General features: G+C 41.6%; 1 long non-coding RNA gene across 1 annotated transcript; it reads right to left on the bottom strand.

Moving 5' to 3' along the window:
* Positions 1–341: 341 nt before the first annotated feature.
* LOC116551691 lies at positions 342–15,458 on the bottom strand. The gene is made up of 4 exons (XR_004269042.1): positions 15,418–15,458; positions 14,130–14,236; positions 10,680–10,896; positions 342–1,047 (listed from the first exon to the last, which is right to left on the bottom strand). It is a non-coding gene; the product is annotated as an uncharacterized LOC116551691 (long non-coding RNA).
* Positions 15,459–16,483: the final 1,025 nt, after the last annotated feature.

The raw sequence follows: 16,483 nt of genomic DNA on the forward strand, positions 1-16,483 counted from the left end.
AGGACATAGAGGAGGCTATCTCTGGAATGGGAATAAGAAGGCAGGATGGCCCAATGTGGTGTCTCTTTAGATGGGTCCCTCTTTCTCTTGAGGAGTTCTCCTATGGCACTTCTAGCCAGAAATTCTATAGTTGTATTGAGACAGGATTGTTCCCTTGACCTTGACCCCCTTTGTGGGCAGGAATTGGAGTGGCTCATTTCACTCAGCCTGTAGTCTGTGGATGGCTAACAGTTCAGTGAAGGTTCAGGGTGACAGCCTCCTGCACCTGCTCTTCTTGACACCCGAGTTCTTGTCTGGTGTCCAGGAAGAATCAGGTCACATGAACTATGTGAAGGGTAGTGTATGTGGAGGAGTTTATTGGGCAATAAAAGTGGCTATCAGCGGGATGGGGAATTGGTAAAGGGATGGTATGGGAAGAAAGTGATCTTTTCCTGAAGCCACACCATCTGAAGTTAGCCGAGTCTATCCTTAGTCTCGGATGCTCAGCTGCATGTAACCCTGATGTTCAGCAGCTTGCATCCCCAAACACTTACATCAGCCACCTCTTTTTGCTCCACCAGCTGAAGTCTTTTTATGGGCAAAGGCTAGGGGATTGGGTGGGCCAAAAGGCAAGCACAAGATAGGAGGTGGGGTGGGCCACAAAGGCAACAGGGTCAGCTGTTTTGACTTAAGGCTGAGAGTCCAGGCTTGAGGGTGGAGTTTAGCCAGGAGCCCAGCCGTTCTGTATCAGGGTCAGCTGTTTTGACTTAAGGCTGAGGGTCTAGGCTTGAGGGTGGAGTTTAGCCAGGAGCCCAGCCGTTCTGTATCAGGGTCAGCTGTTTTGACTTAAGGCTGAGGGTCCAGGCTTGAGGTGGAGTTTAGCCAGGAGCCCAGCCGTTCTGTATGAGGGTCAGCTGTTTTGACTTAGGGCTGAGGGTCCAGGCTTGAGGGTGGAGTTTAGACAGGAGCTCAGCCGTTCTGTATCAGGGTCAGCTGTTTTGACTTAAGGCTGAGGGTCCAGGCTTGAGGGTGGAATTTAGCCGTTCTGTATCAGTAGGAGTTAGAAACCTGCAAAATATAGCAACTGAAAATTAAAGCCAAGAAGTAAGGCTTGACATGTTTCTGAGTTTATTATTTATTTTTTGAAAAGTATTTTCCCTATTTGTATACGCACAATAAAACAACTACTGAGTCCCACACCGAGGTGTGCTATCTTCACTTTTTGACCTTTGGCGTTTGAACAAATGCCCTGATCCAAGCACTTCTTCCCAGCAAAGCTTTTCTCTCTGGAATGGTTGTCAGAGGAAGGAAGCAGCCTCTCGCTGAGGCAGGTTCAGGTTGCACACGGATCATTTTGATCACTTTCACCAGCATTGATAACGAAAGATAGACGGTTGTGTAGGCTACACAGGAAGTAAGTGCTCTGTCTTGAAAACTGATCAGGAGTTTTGCTGAAGCAGGAGTTGAGTTTTTAACACCACAGAATATTTGCATGTAATGTGAGCTGAAATTCACACTGATGATCTCAGGATCTATGTCAGCTGTCCCTTATTCCCATTAAGATTAATTTATAAGCTTACAATTTATCACCAAGGCTAGTTTCTACTCCAGGCAAAATAGTAGTATAAGCAAGTTTCTTGCAGTGCCTTAACCATTAAGCCTAAGTTCCCTTAAAGCTCTAGACCTGCGTGGATTGCATACTTTCTTCTCAACCCTTGCCTGCAAATTTACTCTCAAATTCTCCATTCATAACCAGAGGCAAATGCATAAGAACAAGTTATAGATCTTCCCAAGGATATTTTCAAATGAAGAAGGACAAAAGTATAAAAAAGTAGTTGATGCTTTGATTCAAGAATAGTAGATTAGTGGCATCCCGTGGGTGAATCCCCATTGTTCTAAAATGATTGTCTATTGAGCTGTGAGGGAGAGGATTGTGAGGCCATGTCAAAGCCAGGGAGAGGAGTGCCTGGCAGATTATTGATGTCTGCTGTGGGTGAGCAAGGTGCTATCTGCTGTGGTATACATATTACCAAGCCTAGTGTACAGGGAAGATGCCTGCCCTGCGGTTCATAATAAGTAGGTTTTATTAGAGCCCTGCCACTGATTTATGGACTGGCTTACTGAAAGAATTAAATGAAATGTGAATTAAATGAGATGATGTATGAGACTGCATTCAGCAGAGTATGGGATTAGAAAGCAGTTCTGTTTTTTTAGGCTGTGAACTCCCTGAGAATTCACAAACCTATTGTATTTACCTTTGAATTTCAGCCCAGTGCCTGACCCACAACAGACCCTCTATAAATATTTGTTGAAGTAATGTATGCTGCCTGTGAAGACCAGGTGAAGGAATGAATCCAGTGGTTAGATCTGAAGCCTCCCCTGAATAAACAGGGAAGAATTTGGAGGTCATTGGAGCTTTCCTATAGGCTCCCGGAAGTCGCTCTTGATGGGTCTTCTTCCAATTTTTTAAAATTTAAAACATTATTCTTAAACTAAAACAAACACGCAGAGAAGTACAGAGATCATAAGGGTACACAGCTCCATGAATTCTCATACACCCATAGAACCACAAACTATGTAAAACCAGAACAGCACCAGCGCCCTAGAATGCTGGTATTGCCTTCTGCATTGTCAGCTCTTCCCTCCTCTCAAAGATACCCTCATCCTGATTTCTGCTATTATGCATTAATTCTGTCTAATATTTTGTGAGGTTCGACTATGTTGTTCCATGGCATTGCAATTTGTTCCTTTTTATTGATGCATCATATTCCTGTGTAGAAATTCATTATAATTTGTTCATCTGTTCCCCTGTTGGTGAACATTTAGGTGTTTGCCAGTCTTTGGCTGTTACAAATAAAGCAGCTATAAACATTTTGATGCTTTTGACCATATTTCTGTTGGATATAAATGAGATCTTGGAGACAAATGGTCAAGTTATAGAGTATGTTTAGGTTCAACCTTAGTATATACCACCAAGAAGTTGTCTAACGTGGTTTTGCCAATTAATACTCCCTCCAGCCGTGTATGTGAGCCACCACTGCTCCTGTAATGCTTGTCATTGTCAGTCCTTTTAATTCTAGCTACTCTAGTGGATATGGAACGTTATTTATTCTGATTTTAATGTGCATTTCCCGGATGACTACTGTGGATGAGCATCTTTTCATATGTTTATGGTACATTTGGATATTCTTTTTTTTTTTTTTTTTTTTTTTTTTTTTTTTTTTAATTGAGACAGAGTCTTGCTGTGTTACCCAGCCTGGAGTGCAGTGGCATGATCTCGGGCTCACTGCAACCTCCACCCCCTGGGTTCAAGCAATTCTCCTGTCTCAGCCTCCTGAGTAGCTTGGATTACAGGTGCCTGCCACCCTGCCTAGCTAATTTTTGTATTTTTAGTAGAGACAGGATTTCACCATGTTGGCCAGGCTGGTCTCGAACCCCTGACCTCAAGTGATCCACATGTCTTGGCCTCCCAAAGTGCTGGAGTTACAGGTGTGAGCCACCATGCCTGGCCTATTTATTTATTTTGAGATAGGATCTCACTCTGTTGTCCAGACTGGAGGATAGTGGTGCGATCATAGCTCACTGCAGCCTCAAACTCTTGGGCTCCGGTGATCCTTCCATCTCAGCCTCTTGAGTATCTAGGACTACAGGTATGTGCCGCTACAGCTGGCTAATTAAAAAAATTTTTTTTTGTAGACGTGGGGTCTCACTCTGTTGCCCAGGCTGGAGTGCAGCAGTGCCATCATGGCTCAATGCAAACTTCGCCTCCCAGGCTCAAGCAGCCCTCCCACCTCAGCCTCTTGAGTAGCTGGAATTACAGGCATGCCACAACACCCAGGTAACTTTTTGTGTTTTTGGTAGAGATGGGATTTCGTCATGCTGCCCAGGCTTGTCTTGAACTCCTGAGCTCAAACTATCCTTTCACCTCAGCCTCCCAAGTACCTGGAATTACAGGCACACCACCACACCCGGCTAATTATTTTTTGTGTTTTTGGTAAGGCTTATTGCCCAGGCTTGTCTCAAACTCCTGAGCCCAAGCGATCTGCCCGCCTTGGCCTCCCAAAGTGCTGGGATTAGAGGCATGAGCCGCTGCACTTGGCCTGTGCAGATTTCATAACATTCAGTAATGTGATAGTGCTGTGTAAGGGACAGCTTACCCAGAGGCCTTTGCGATTCTCATCTGGAATGCCTGGTTGCCATTCATTCCCTGTGCCTGGATTCTGCCTCTGGCCCTATACCTTTGAGCTGACTCCTTGGTTGGACTGTTTGTCCCTGGATGCTCTCTGCTGGTTCACTTTTAGTTACTGGCTCTGCAGCTTATGGGCTGATGACGTCCTCAACCCTGATCCCTAAGCCCTGCCCAGTTCTCCCAGTTCCAAAGCAATTGGTTCCACCTATGATCCTTTGGGATTTATTCCCAGAATATAAGCCTGATTCAGTATCAAAAAACCTATCATTGTTTCTGGAATCAAAAACTATTCTCTGGTCCATGGATGACGTGGAGAGCATCCTTAAATATTTGTTCTAAAAGTCATCATAGTTGATAACTAGGACAAGGCTACAAAATCCTGATAGTTTAATAATTCAGTGTAGTGAAAAGAGGTGAAATCATGGGCATTCATTTGAGCATTTGCAGTAGAACAGGGGGCAAGTTCACCTTGGGCTAATTTGTGCATTCAGAAAAACAACTGAGTGCATGCTTTGCCCCCTGGATGAGGTGTCACACCTATATAGATGTCATCTGGCTTGTGTCTATTAATTCTCATCTCAGCAGCAAATGGAATATGTGCAATGGACTAGTTTTTAATCAGTCTGTGACATCTGCATCTAAATAAATTGGTGTAATCTTGAGATAAATGACTGCAGTCGGTGTGGCTCACTGTTATATGAATGCCCTTTACTATTCACAGCGCATTCTCTGAGCATTGCTCAGATTACACATTACCCCCTGACGCACAAAGGGTCACATGATGCTGTGATCACGTTTGCTGGTGACGTGGGTCCCACACTTCAGTTAATCACCGGGCTGAGTGCCATGGCAGCCCCAGAAAGCTGGAGCCCTCAGTATTGACAGGGAAAAACTTCTGCCCGTTACCAACCCCGTTAGCTTTTCCTTGTAGTCATTTAATTAGATTTCATAAAATAAAGCTGCTTTCTCTTGTGCATTGTCAGCAAAAATAGAATCTGCACAGACTGTCTTCTGAGTTCCTGATTTTATTTGGAAATCCATTAAGCCTAACATTTCTAGATTTTTAAAAAAATGAGTATGCTTTTATTTCATTAGCGTCTTTGAAAAGATTTATAAAAATATGTGAAGAGGCATGCTGTCCTTTAAATTGGAGCACAAGGTTTGCTGAGCAAGGACACAGCCCAAACAGTGGCGCTATTTTTGAAAATGTGTGATAGAATACGATGTGTACCAAATAAAATAAAATGACTTTATTATTTATTTATTTTGGCACCCGGGCTGGAGTGCAGTGGCATGATCTCAGCTCACTGCAACTTTTGCCTCCTGGGTTCAAGCAATTCTCATGCTTGAGCCTCCCGAGTAACTGGGACCACAGACATGTGCCACAACACCGAGCTAATTTTTGTATTTTGAATAGAGATGGGTTTCACCACATTGGCCAGGCTGGTCTCAAATCCCTGACCTCAAGTGATCCACCTGCCTCAGCCTCCCAAAGTACTGGGATTACGGGTGTGAATGACCGTGCCTGGCCAGCTTTGTTGATTTAAAATAGCAATCTGGGTGTCTTTACTGTTAAAATAATTAGACACAGCTACCGAAGGACTGCACATAGACTAGTTAGAAACATCGTTAATCTTTAGCATCACTTTTGTCTCTAGTGAGCCCCTCCTCTCCTTTTGCTCAGCCCCATAGGCTGTCACTCACCTTTGCCTGTACAGGAGACTCCACCACCCTCCTACTGAAGCAACCACTTCTCTGCCTCCACCACAAACACCACCTCCCCTCTCTCGTTGTTCCTCCTGGACTCCTCACCATCTCAGGAACTGTCAACTTTATTCACCTGGTTGTTTGGGATCCAAACTCAGCATTGTCTTGGACTCCTTTCTCTCAGTCATCCCCCATGGCCAGTGCATCTGAACAGCCCGTTTCCTCCATCTCCCCAACACCTCCCAAATTTGATCCCTTCAGGGTTTCTGCTACCCACCCTTGCTTCCCTCCTTCACCCACATTGAGCCACGATGGTCTTTAAAAAATCTCTATTCAGTCACATTATTCTCTAGCTTCCCCATTGCAAGAAAATAAAAAACCAAAAACAAACAACAAACCCACCACCTAATCCTGGTCCACAACTCTGCAAGGTTGGAGCCCAGTTCCTTTCTAGCTCTGTTCTTGCTCCTGCTCCGAAAGCTGGGTTGGTTTTATTTCAGTTTCATGAACTATCTCCTACAAATCAACTTGAAAGAAACTAGCAACACAACAGAAAAACCAACAGTTGCTAGAGACTGAGTTTGTTGCTCCATAAAGCTTTAGCAGTGTCTTGGAGTGAGAAATGCAAAGTTGGATTCTGGCAGGTCTGTCAGTGCAGGGGCTTGATGAAGATTGCATAAGAATCAGGAAACGGCCTGGCATGGTGGCTCACACCTGTAATCCCAGCACTTTGGGAGGCCAAGGCAGGCAGATCATGAGGTCAAGAGATCGAGATCATCCTGGCCAACATGGTGAAACCCTGTCTCTACTAAAAATACAAAAAGTTGCTGGGCATGGTAGCACGCCTATAGTCCCAGCTACTCAGGAGGCTGAGGCAGGAGAATCACTTGAACCAGGAAGATGGAGATTGCAGTGAGCTGAGATTGTGCCACTGCACTCCAGCCTGGAAACAGAGCGTGACTTTGTCTAAAAAAAAAAATAAAAAAAAAAAAAAGAAATAGGAGGAAACAACAGGATTTGGACTGGTAGAAAGAGCAAGGCAAATATTTTGAGATAAAGGTTTCAGGGCTAAAAGTATGGGTCTTTCCAGAGGTTTCCATCATGAATAATCAAGATATTTGCCTGGGGAAGAGTGTGCCTGAGCAGAAAAGTGATGCCAAGGAGGAGAGGCATAGTATAAAATCATGTTCCAGCAGAGGAGGCTTTGTGTGTGCCTGATTATTGGGGGAGTAGTTCCCATCTTGGGTCCAAGCTGTGTGTGAAGGTGAATGGTTTCCATTCTCAGAACAATCAGTCCACAAAAAGGAAATGCAAATGTCTCTGAAGGATATGAAAATACACTCATTTTAGCTCATGATAAGAAATATATTTTAGGCTGGGCACAGTGGCTCGCGCCTGTAATCCCAGCACTTTGAGAGTCTGATGTGGGCAGATCTCGAGCTCGGGAGCTCAAGACAAACTTAGGCAACATGGCAAAACCCCATCTCTACCCAAAATACGGAAAATTAGCTGGGCATACTGGTGCACACCTGTGGGATGTGTGGTCCCAGCTACTTGGAAGGCTGAGGTGGGAGGATCTCTTGAGCTTGAGAAGTCGAGGGTACTGTGAGCCAAGATCATGCCACTGCACGCCAGCCTGCGTGACAGAGCCCTTCTCTACCAAAAAGACAAAAAATTAGCTGGGCGTGGTGGCATCCACCTGTGAGACGTGTGGTCCCAACCACTTGGTAGGCTGAGATGGGAGGATCTCCTGAGCTTGGGAAGTCGAGGGTACAGTGTCCCAAGATCATGCCATTGCATTCCAGCCTGGGTGACAGAGTGAGACTCTTCTCAAAAGAAAAAGAAAAACAAACAAACAAACAAAAAAAACAAAAAAGAAATATGTTTGAAAACTACACTAAGATACGTTAGGTTTTGTATCGCCACCCAAATCTCATCTTCAATTGTAATCCTCATAATCCCTATAATCTGCACATGTCAAGGGAGAGATCAGGAGGAGGTCACTGAACCATGAGTGTGGTCACTGAACCATGGGGGTGGTAATCTAATGGTTTTATAAGGGGCTCTTCCTCTTTTGCTTGACATTTCTTCCTGCCACCTTGTGAATAAGGTGCCTTGATTCCCCCTCACCTTCTGCCATGAATGTAAGTTTCTTGAGGCCTCCCCAGCCATGCTGAACTGTGTCAATTAAACCTCTTTCCTTTATAAATTATCCAGTCTCAGGCAGTTATTTACAGCAATATGAAAACAGACTAATACAACACTTTTCACCTATCAGATTTTCCAGTATGAAAAAGTTTGATGAAACCTTATAATTGAGCGAACAGGGACTTCCACACATTAACTGGCAGGAATGTAAATTGGTAGAACGTCCAAGGAGGGCAATCTGACACTGTCTTTTAAAATTATAAATGCACATACCTGCTGTGCAGAATACAAATGATCACTTCTAAGCATTTATCTAATAAGTTGGCCAATATCTAAAGAAACTAGTATCCTTCGGAATGCCCTTTGGGAGGTGACGCTGAAAGGGATAGAAAGTTTTGAAGTTTGTCAATGATTTTTCTTATTGCCTTATGGAAGATAGCTCTGCAGTAGAGAAATTAGCCCTTTGATTTTGATAAAGTATGCACAAGATTTTTCTTAGTGCTTTCATACAGCATATGGTGATTTTTGCTATGTGAAATTCTTCAATTTTATGTTGACAAGTGTTTTGATCTTTCTTTTTTTAATGGCTTCTGGATATGTGTCACACTCCGAGATTACAAAAATATTCTGCCTTGGTTTATTCTTGAATTTTTGTGGCTTCGTTCTTTTGGGTCACTTTGACGTCTTTGGTCCATTTGGAGTTTATTGAGGTATAAGTTGTGAGGTATGGATTCAATACTATTATTTGTCCAAGTGATGACTCACTTATCTCACTTATTGAACAAGCCATCCAGCTCTAGCATATTCTTACAAATATTTAGGTCTATCTCTGGACTCCCTAGTCTGTCCCTTAAGTTTGTCTATTTAATGTGTCACACTACTTTAATTATTGTAGTTTTATATTATGTTTTAATATTGGTTAGTTCCACCTCACTGCCTTCTTGTTCAGGAGTTTCTTGGCTTTCTTAGGTTGCTTATTTCTCATGGTGAGCTTTAGAATCAGCTTGTGCAATTCCACACTCTCCCTCACCAAATTCCACTGGTGATTGTATTTATTATGTTAAATGTATAGATTAGCTTAGGGGCATTTATATTTTATGATGTTAAGTCTTCCTATTCACGTTCATGGTATTTTATATTTTTCCAAGTTTATTTTGTGTCATTTGATTATATTTAAAAATTTTCTTCAATAGGTATTTCACTTTCTTGTTATAATTATTAAGAAATTTTTTGTTTGTTTCTAATGTGAGATTCCCTCACCCCCACATCAATTAACTGCTATTATTTGCATATATGTGAGTTTTTGGTTCTGTGTATTTATTTTGATATCTTGTGGGATTTTCTTATTGTTTATAGTATATTTTAAGTTGTATTCTCTAGATATATTGTTTGCATATAATAATTTTACTTCCTCTCCAATTAAATATTTATAAATTTGCTTTTGAATACTGGTTTGAGTTAATATCTCAAGAACAATATTAAATTATAATGATGATGGTGTCATTATCAACCTTGATGGGATTATCTTTTCATATTCTTTCATTAAGCATGATGCTGACTTTTGGGTTGAGACAGATGTGCTGCATTATAAGGTAGTAGTTATCTTTTTTCATTTTATTATTTATCAAGAATGTGTACAGAATTTTATTAAATGCATCTTCAACATTTATGAAGAAGGCCATAGTATTTTTATTTTTAAGTCTATTAATACAGGTAAATAGGTTTTCTGATAATCATGTTTTTGTTCTGGAAATAAATCTTACTTGGTCATTATATATCAATTTTTAAATACTTTGCTGGATTATTTTGCTTTTTTTTTTTTTTGAGATGGAGTCTTGCTCTGTCTCCCAGGCTGGAGTGCAGTGGTGCGATATTGGCCTACTGCAGCCTCTGCCTCCTGGGTTCAAGTGATTCTCCCACCTCAGCTTCCCAAGTAGCTGAGATTACAAGCACACACCACAATACCCAGCTAAGTTTTGTATTTTTAGTAGAGACAGGGTTTTTGCCATGTTGGCCAGGTTGGTCTTGAACTCCTGACCTCAGTTGATCCACCTGCCTCACCCTCCCAAAGTGCTGGGATTACAGCATGAACCACCACACCTGGCCTATTTTGCTGATTTATTTATTTATTTTGATGGAGTCTTGCTCTGTCACCCAGGCTGAAACGCAGTGGCTCAATCTTGGCCAGCTTACTGACATGACTGCCTCCCAGGTTCAAATGATACTCCTGGCTCAGCATCCCGAGTAGCTGGGATTACAGGGTGTCACCATGCCTGGCTAATTTTTTTGCATTTTTAGTAGAGATGGAGTTTCACCATTTTGGCCAGGCTGGTGTCGAACTCCTGACCTCAGGTGATCCACCTACCTTGGCCTCCCAAAGTGTTGGGATTACAGGTGTGAGCCACTGCACCCATCTGCATCAATTGTTTTTGTATGTGTCTATTAGCTCTGTTGAGCTTTTGGTGTTCATGGTGTGTGACTGGGATCACATGTCCATCTTGAACCACTCTGTCACCAGGGGAATGCTCACGTCTAGGTCACATGGTTACTCCTGAATCTGGCAGTGAGGTCAGTTTCATGTGCAGCATATGGGCTGAGAGTTGGTTTCCCCATGGCAAAATTGGGACCCAGTTATCCAAGAAGGAGAGATACTAACCAGATGGAGAAAACCACAGATGTCCCACCATAGGCAAGTTAGCGATAATGTAGCTTGGATATTTCAGGCTTCATTTACAGTAGAGGCAGGAAGCTTCTTGGCTGATAGCTGAGTGAATCATCAACACTGTTATCAACCCTTGACCGACAACTTCCAGACTTCTTTTATGAGGGAGAATAAATCCATAATTTGTTTGAGCCATTAACATGAGCACCTTCTATATGGAAATAAAGCTTAAAATATTGTGTCTGGAAGACCCAAAGACTGGAGCTATTTTATAATACTCTATTTTAAGATCCCAGAGTGAACTCAGGTACAAAGAAAGGGACTTAAATTGCATCTCCTTATTTGCAGTTTAGTTATGTGGATTTATTAGATGATAAATCACCTCCAGCTTACCTGGGATTTAGCACCCGCCTTCTTTCCAAAAGCATCTAAGTTTTCACAAGCCATTGGCAAGGTGGTCTCTATATTTCCCTCTGCACCTTCAGTTGCCTGTAGGCAATGACGTCATTCCTGTTATTCCTTCCCACATTCAGTTAACCGTTAAGAATATAAGAAAATACCCATCCTCCCTGCAGAGGGTGGGACTGGATGCTGGATTGAAGTTGCAGTAAGCTTGAAATAAAAAGTTGGCCATGTATAGAGAGCAGGGACACTGGATCCTATGTTCAGTATAGGGAATTAAAAACAGTTATTGAATTTAAAATAATTTCTATGTTCTCAGGAATCAATGTGAAAATACCTGATTTCCACCTGGAGGTAGCTCAAGTGCTTTATAAAATATTCATATGGGGAAGATATGCTTCCTTGCTGCCTTTTTATTCAAGACCTCATTTAAACCTACCTTAGATCAAATCAATATTACAGTGATAATGTAAAATAAATTAAAACTGTTTTAAACAGCTGCTAGAACAGTGGTTTAATTCACATCAGAGCAAGTCTAGAGGGGAGAAAGTAAATGTGAACCTGTCTCAAACAGCATTTAGGAGTTGTTCAGTGATAATAGAATAAAATAATCTGAATATAAATTCTAACACTTAAATGACTAATTTTAATAAAGATACTACTAATTAAAGAAATAAGATAATTACCTAGTGCTTGTAGCTATAATGCATGCAAGTCATATTTATTCTTCATGACAATTCTTCAAAGACACTTAAAACTCCCGTGTACTTAGTATTTATATTTTTGTATTGCCTTTTTGGGTTGATTGTTTTGTAGGAAATATTGGAAGTGGAGGAGAGGTACTATGGGAAGGTGGAAAAGCATAAACTAGTGATTTGGGGGCTTGGGGCCTCATTCTGGTTCTGCAGCTACTCAGCCTGGACAGCTATTAGCTTCTTCAATGCATCCTCTTCCTCCTCAGAAAAGATCTCTGGAGCGTCCTATCCAATTTCCACATCCTACACTTTCACAAGTCAGGAGTAGTATTTACCTGGCAGAGACAGCAAGTGAGCAAACAACTAAAACTCTCAAGTGCCTCCCCACAATAAACCAAAGCCCAGCAAGCACTGTGCAACATGTCATATGTTACTGATCATACAGATATACGATAAACATGTCACATATATGACACACATCACACATACATATATGATACATATCACACACATGATATATACATTATCTATATTTATGACATACATTATACATATGTACATATATATGTAGACCTATATATGTCTCTATAGCTCATGCACAATATCTACTAAGTATCAGACTTTACATTGTAGGATACATAGTATGTACTAAGTGTCAGACTCTGAACTGCAGGAGAGTCATATATCAGATACAGTAGAGATTCAAACAAAGCATGGCTCCTAAGCCAGACTCCTCCTTATGTTTGAGTCTTGGCCATGCCCCTTGCAAACTGAGGGACTTCAGACATTTTACTTCAGCTCATTTCACCTCAGTTTTGTCCTTTAATTGGGCATCAGTCATAGTTCCTACCTCATTATGATGGCATTATGATTAAATGAGATAATATATAAAAAATACTCATACTAGTGTCTGGTACATTGTAAATACTCCACATCATCCCTATCATCTCATTTTATAGAGCTACCTAGAACTCTGTAAAATTGAGGTTTCTGTCTCCATGTTATAGGACCTCTGAGGGTCAAAGAGAATAACCTGCCCAGTGCTATCATGGGTCCTGATAGAACTGTTCTGGCCAAAGTAGGATGGCGCTGTTCTTCATAGTAGAAAGTTGTCACCAGGCAATGTGTCCCTTCTCTCTATACGTGGCCAACCTTTTCTTTCAAGCTGACTTCAACTTCAATCGAGCAGCCAGTCCCACCCTCTGCAGGGAGGAGGGGTGTTTTCTTGTACCCTTAAAGGTTAACCGAATGTGGAATGTAGGAAGGGGTAGCAGTAATAACATTACTGCCTACAGGCAATTGAAGATACAGAGGGAAATACGGAGACCATCGTGCAAATGACTGCAGAAAAGTTAGGTGCTTTTGGAAAGAAGGTGGGTGCTAAATCCCAGGTAAGCTGGAGGCGATTTATCAACCCATGTAAATGATTTAGTTTGGATCTTAGTTCCAATTCTGGGAAATCAAGCTTGGTAACCTTTGCAATTTCTTCTAAATATGTTTCTTCATTCTTTTTTTTTTTTTTCTTTTTTGAGATGGAGCTTTGTTCTTGTTGCTCAGGCTGGAGTGCAATGGCACAATCTTGGCTCATGGCAACCTCTGCCTCTTGGGTTCAAGTGATTCTCCTGCCTCAGCCTCCCGAGTAGCTGGGATTACAGGCATGTACCACCACACCTGGCTAATTATGTATTTTTAGTAGAGATAGGGTTTCTCCATGTTTGTCAGGCTGGTCTCAGACTCCCGACCTCAGGTGATCTGCCCACCTTGGCCTCCCAAAGTGCTGGGATTAGAGACATGATCCACCACACCTGGCCTAAATATAAATTTCTAAGTCTCTGAATGATGACACAGAGCACCCAGGCTGGCCTTCTCACAGGATGCTGTGGTGGACACAGAGTATTAAAAAACTCATCAGGAGTCTTATTCTCATTGAGGCTAGCGGCTCCCAAATGGCTAGCTATCTGTGAACCTGCCCTGGCCCGGGAAGTTGGTTTTCTCCATTTGTAACAAAATGCAAAAAATAAAGAATTATATATGTATTTGTAACATTTTTATAATACCCTACGGGTATAATGCAATCGAGCTGTAACTCTAAATGAGACCTATGAAAAGAAATGTGTCCTATAAATTGTTTTGAAATTTTTTCGTTCCACCAAATCCAGAAGCCTTAGAATTTCTAAGAGGATCCAGCCTTCTACCTCGCAGGAATAGTACACCTGATATCACTAGTCATGCTGCCTGCCTCATTGGGAATAATCAGACCTGCTCTGCCACTTACTAATATGTGACCTCGAGTAATTTTACATCGTTGAGACTCAGTGGCTTAAAAGTATAGTGATTTAGTTCTTACGTCATATGTCCATTGGAGGTTCCATTGCTTTACCACATTGTCCTCTCTCAGGGACACAAGCTGAAGGAGCCCTCATTCCACCTCTTGGAATCTTGCCAGTTGTCATGCTAAGGAGAGGAGAACACAGTGGGACATGCACTGAATTTTAAAAGTTTCCATCTGGAGGTGGTGCACATTATTTTTTGCACATTTCATTGGTCATGGCAAATGATATGATCACATCTAACTTTAAGGAGGGCAGGAAAGTAAAGTCTTAACTAAGAAGTTCCTGGAAGGACGAGAGGTGGAAATATTGGCAAGTAGCAGTAAGGGCAAATGTACTATCATTCACCTCATATTCCATTCCATTTATTTTAGCTCAGCATTTCTACTAAGATAAATGCACTTGTTGATTCTGGTGTGAATTTTATTAGCTGCCCAAAGTTTCAACTCCATGATATTTCCCTAAAAATTCTTGTGGCTTGGTAGTGACCCCCTGACTGGCATGTTGCTAAATAGTTTTGAGTCCACTTAGCTGAACTTTCTCCATAAAGTGATTACAAGAAATTCTGTCACTTTTGTTTTTGGCTGAAATTAAGATACAGTATTGGTATATTTTGCCTTTGACTTATCAATATAGGGTCTCTCTCAAAAAAGGAAATGAGTTAGGATGAAGATTTGACATTCTGTGAGTTGGGAATAATATGAAACAAAAGCCTGGATTTTTGGCTTTCATTTAAACATAGAGGCAATATTATTTTAATCACTTTTGCTAGTGTGACAGGGTGATATATTAGTTGGACTTTTTAGTTGAGGATTTGAGGGTCTTGCAGATGACTGAAAAATTGTAGTGAAGTCCCAGATCAGCTTTCAGAATCTACAGAAAAGATCCATTTCTCTGAGAGTGCTAATAGTAATAATAGTTAACACTTGCATGGCACTTAGTACATGGATGTTTTGGGACCAGGACATGCAAATCAACATGTCTTTTTCCAGCATTTATCATGTTGCTCCACCTACAAGCTATGATGCTGGAAGATTTAGTCTTATTTTTTATTTTATTTATTTATTTATTTTTGAGATGGAGTCTTGCTCTGTCACCCAGGCTGGAGTGCAGAGGCCTGATCTCAGCTCACTGTAATCTCCATCTCCCTGGTTCAAGCTATTCTCCTGCCTCAGCTTTCCAAGTAGCTGGGACTACAGGGGCATGCCACTATGCTTGGCTAATTTTTTGTAGTTTTTAGTAGAGACAGGATTTCATCGTGTTAGCCAGGATGGTCTCCATCTTCTGACCTTGTGATCCGCCCACCTGGGCCTCCCAAAGTGCTGGGATTACAGGCGTGAGCCATCGCACCAGGCCTAGTTTTCCTTTTTAGCCTGGAGAAAAATGAAAGCATATTGTCTTGTCTCTGCCATAATATGCATTTTAAAGATTAAAGACTAAGAGAATACTTCAAGAAAATAAAATTCTCTGAAACATGCAGTAACCAGCATTCAGAAAATAAAACCACTTTTAATTCTCCTATATTTCAAAGTAATATGGAATATATAAACAGAGTGGTCGCTCAGGCAAAGGTATAATAAACTGAAATGTGATTTTAATTAACTCACAACCTTTTTACACTTCGTCTTGCTTCGTTTATGTGTGTGTCTTGTTGGAAGGGAATGAACAGCACTATCTACTAGTCCAGGATTCAAGGTAAGAGAAGTTAGTTTCAGGAAAGAATGCACAGAAAGTGGAAGAACCACCTGAATGACGACATTAGTACCAGCAGAGGGTGCTGGCGTGGCACAAAATTAAGAATTTACAAAAGGAAAAGGTCTTGGATTAAAAGACAGCAGGTGTGAGGAAAAATGTAATAACTGTTTGTATCCACTTGGAGGTCTGAATTCTCGGCTTGCATATCTGCCTGGGGTTGAGTGATTTCCTGCAATGGCCACATGCATTTTAGACATCTCCTACAGCAGAAAAGTGTGACGTTTGCTTCTGCGTTTGAACAGGACAGGGAGAGGCCGTGCAGTTCCCCTCCTGTTTCCACTGGAGGACTTTTAGCAGCCTGGTGTTTGTTACACCTACAGCATAAGTTCACATGGAGTCCTTACTTAATTTATTTTCTTAAAAACAAAACAAGCTATTTTTGTGTTCACTAAAAAAATTGGCTCAGATTGTCAATCCAGGGGAATCACATTTTCTGTTTTCATTTGGCCACCTTAAAACGAAGGTAAAAGGTACCTGGGAACCCATAGGTAGTAGAGATTGCGAAAGGTCAGGTGGAGGAGACGAGGCTGGTTGCACTTTACTCAGCGGAGTTCAGCCTTCTTGGCGGTCACAGCACCAGCCAACCCCGCCAGGACGCGTAGAAGAGCCCCCCGAA

Source organism: Sapajus apella, unplaced genomic scaffold (genome assembly GCF_009761245.1).
Source record: "Sapajus apella isolate SASKATOON/1434 unplaced genomic scaffold, GSC_monkey_1.0 scaffold10, whole genome shotgun sequence".
NCBI lineage: Eukaryota > Metazoa > Chordata > Mammalia > Primates > Cebidae > Sapajus > Sapajus apella.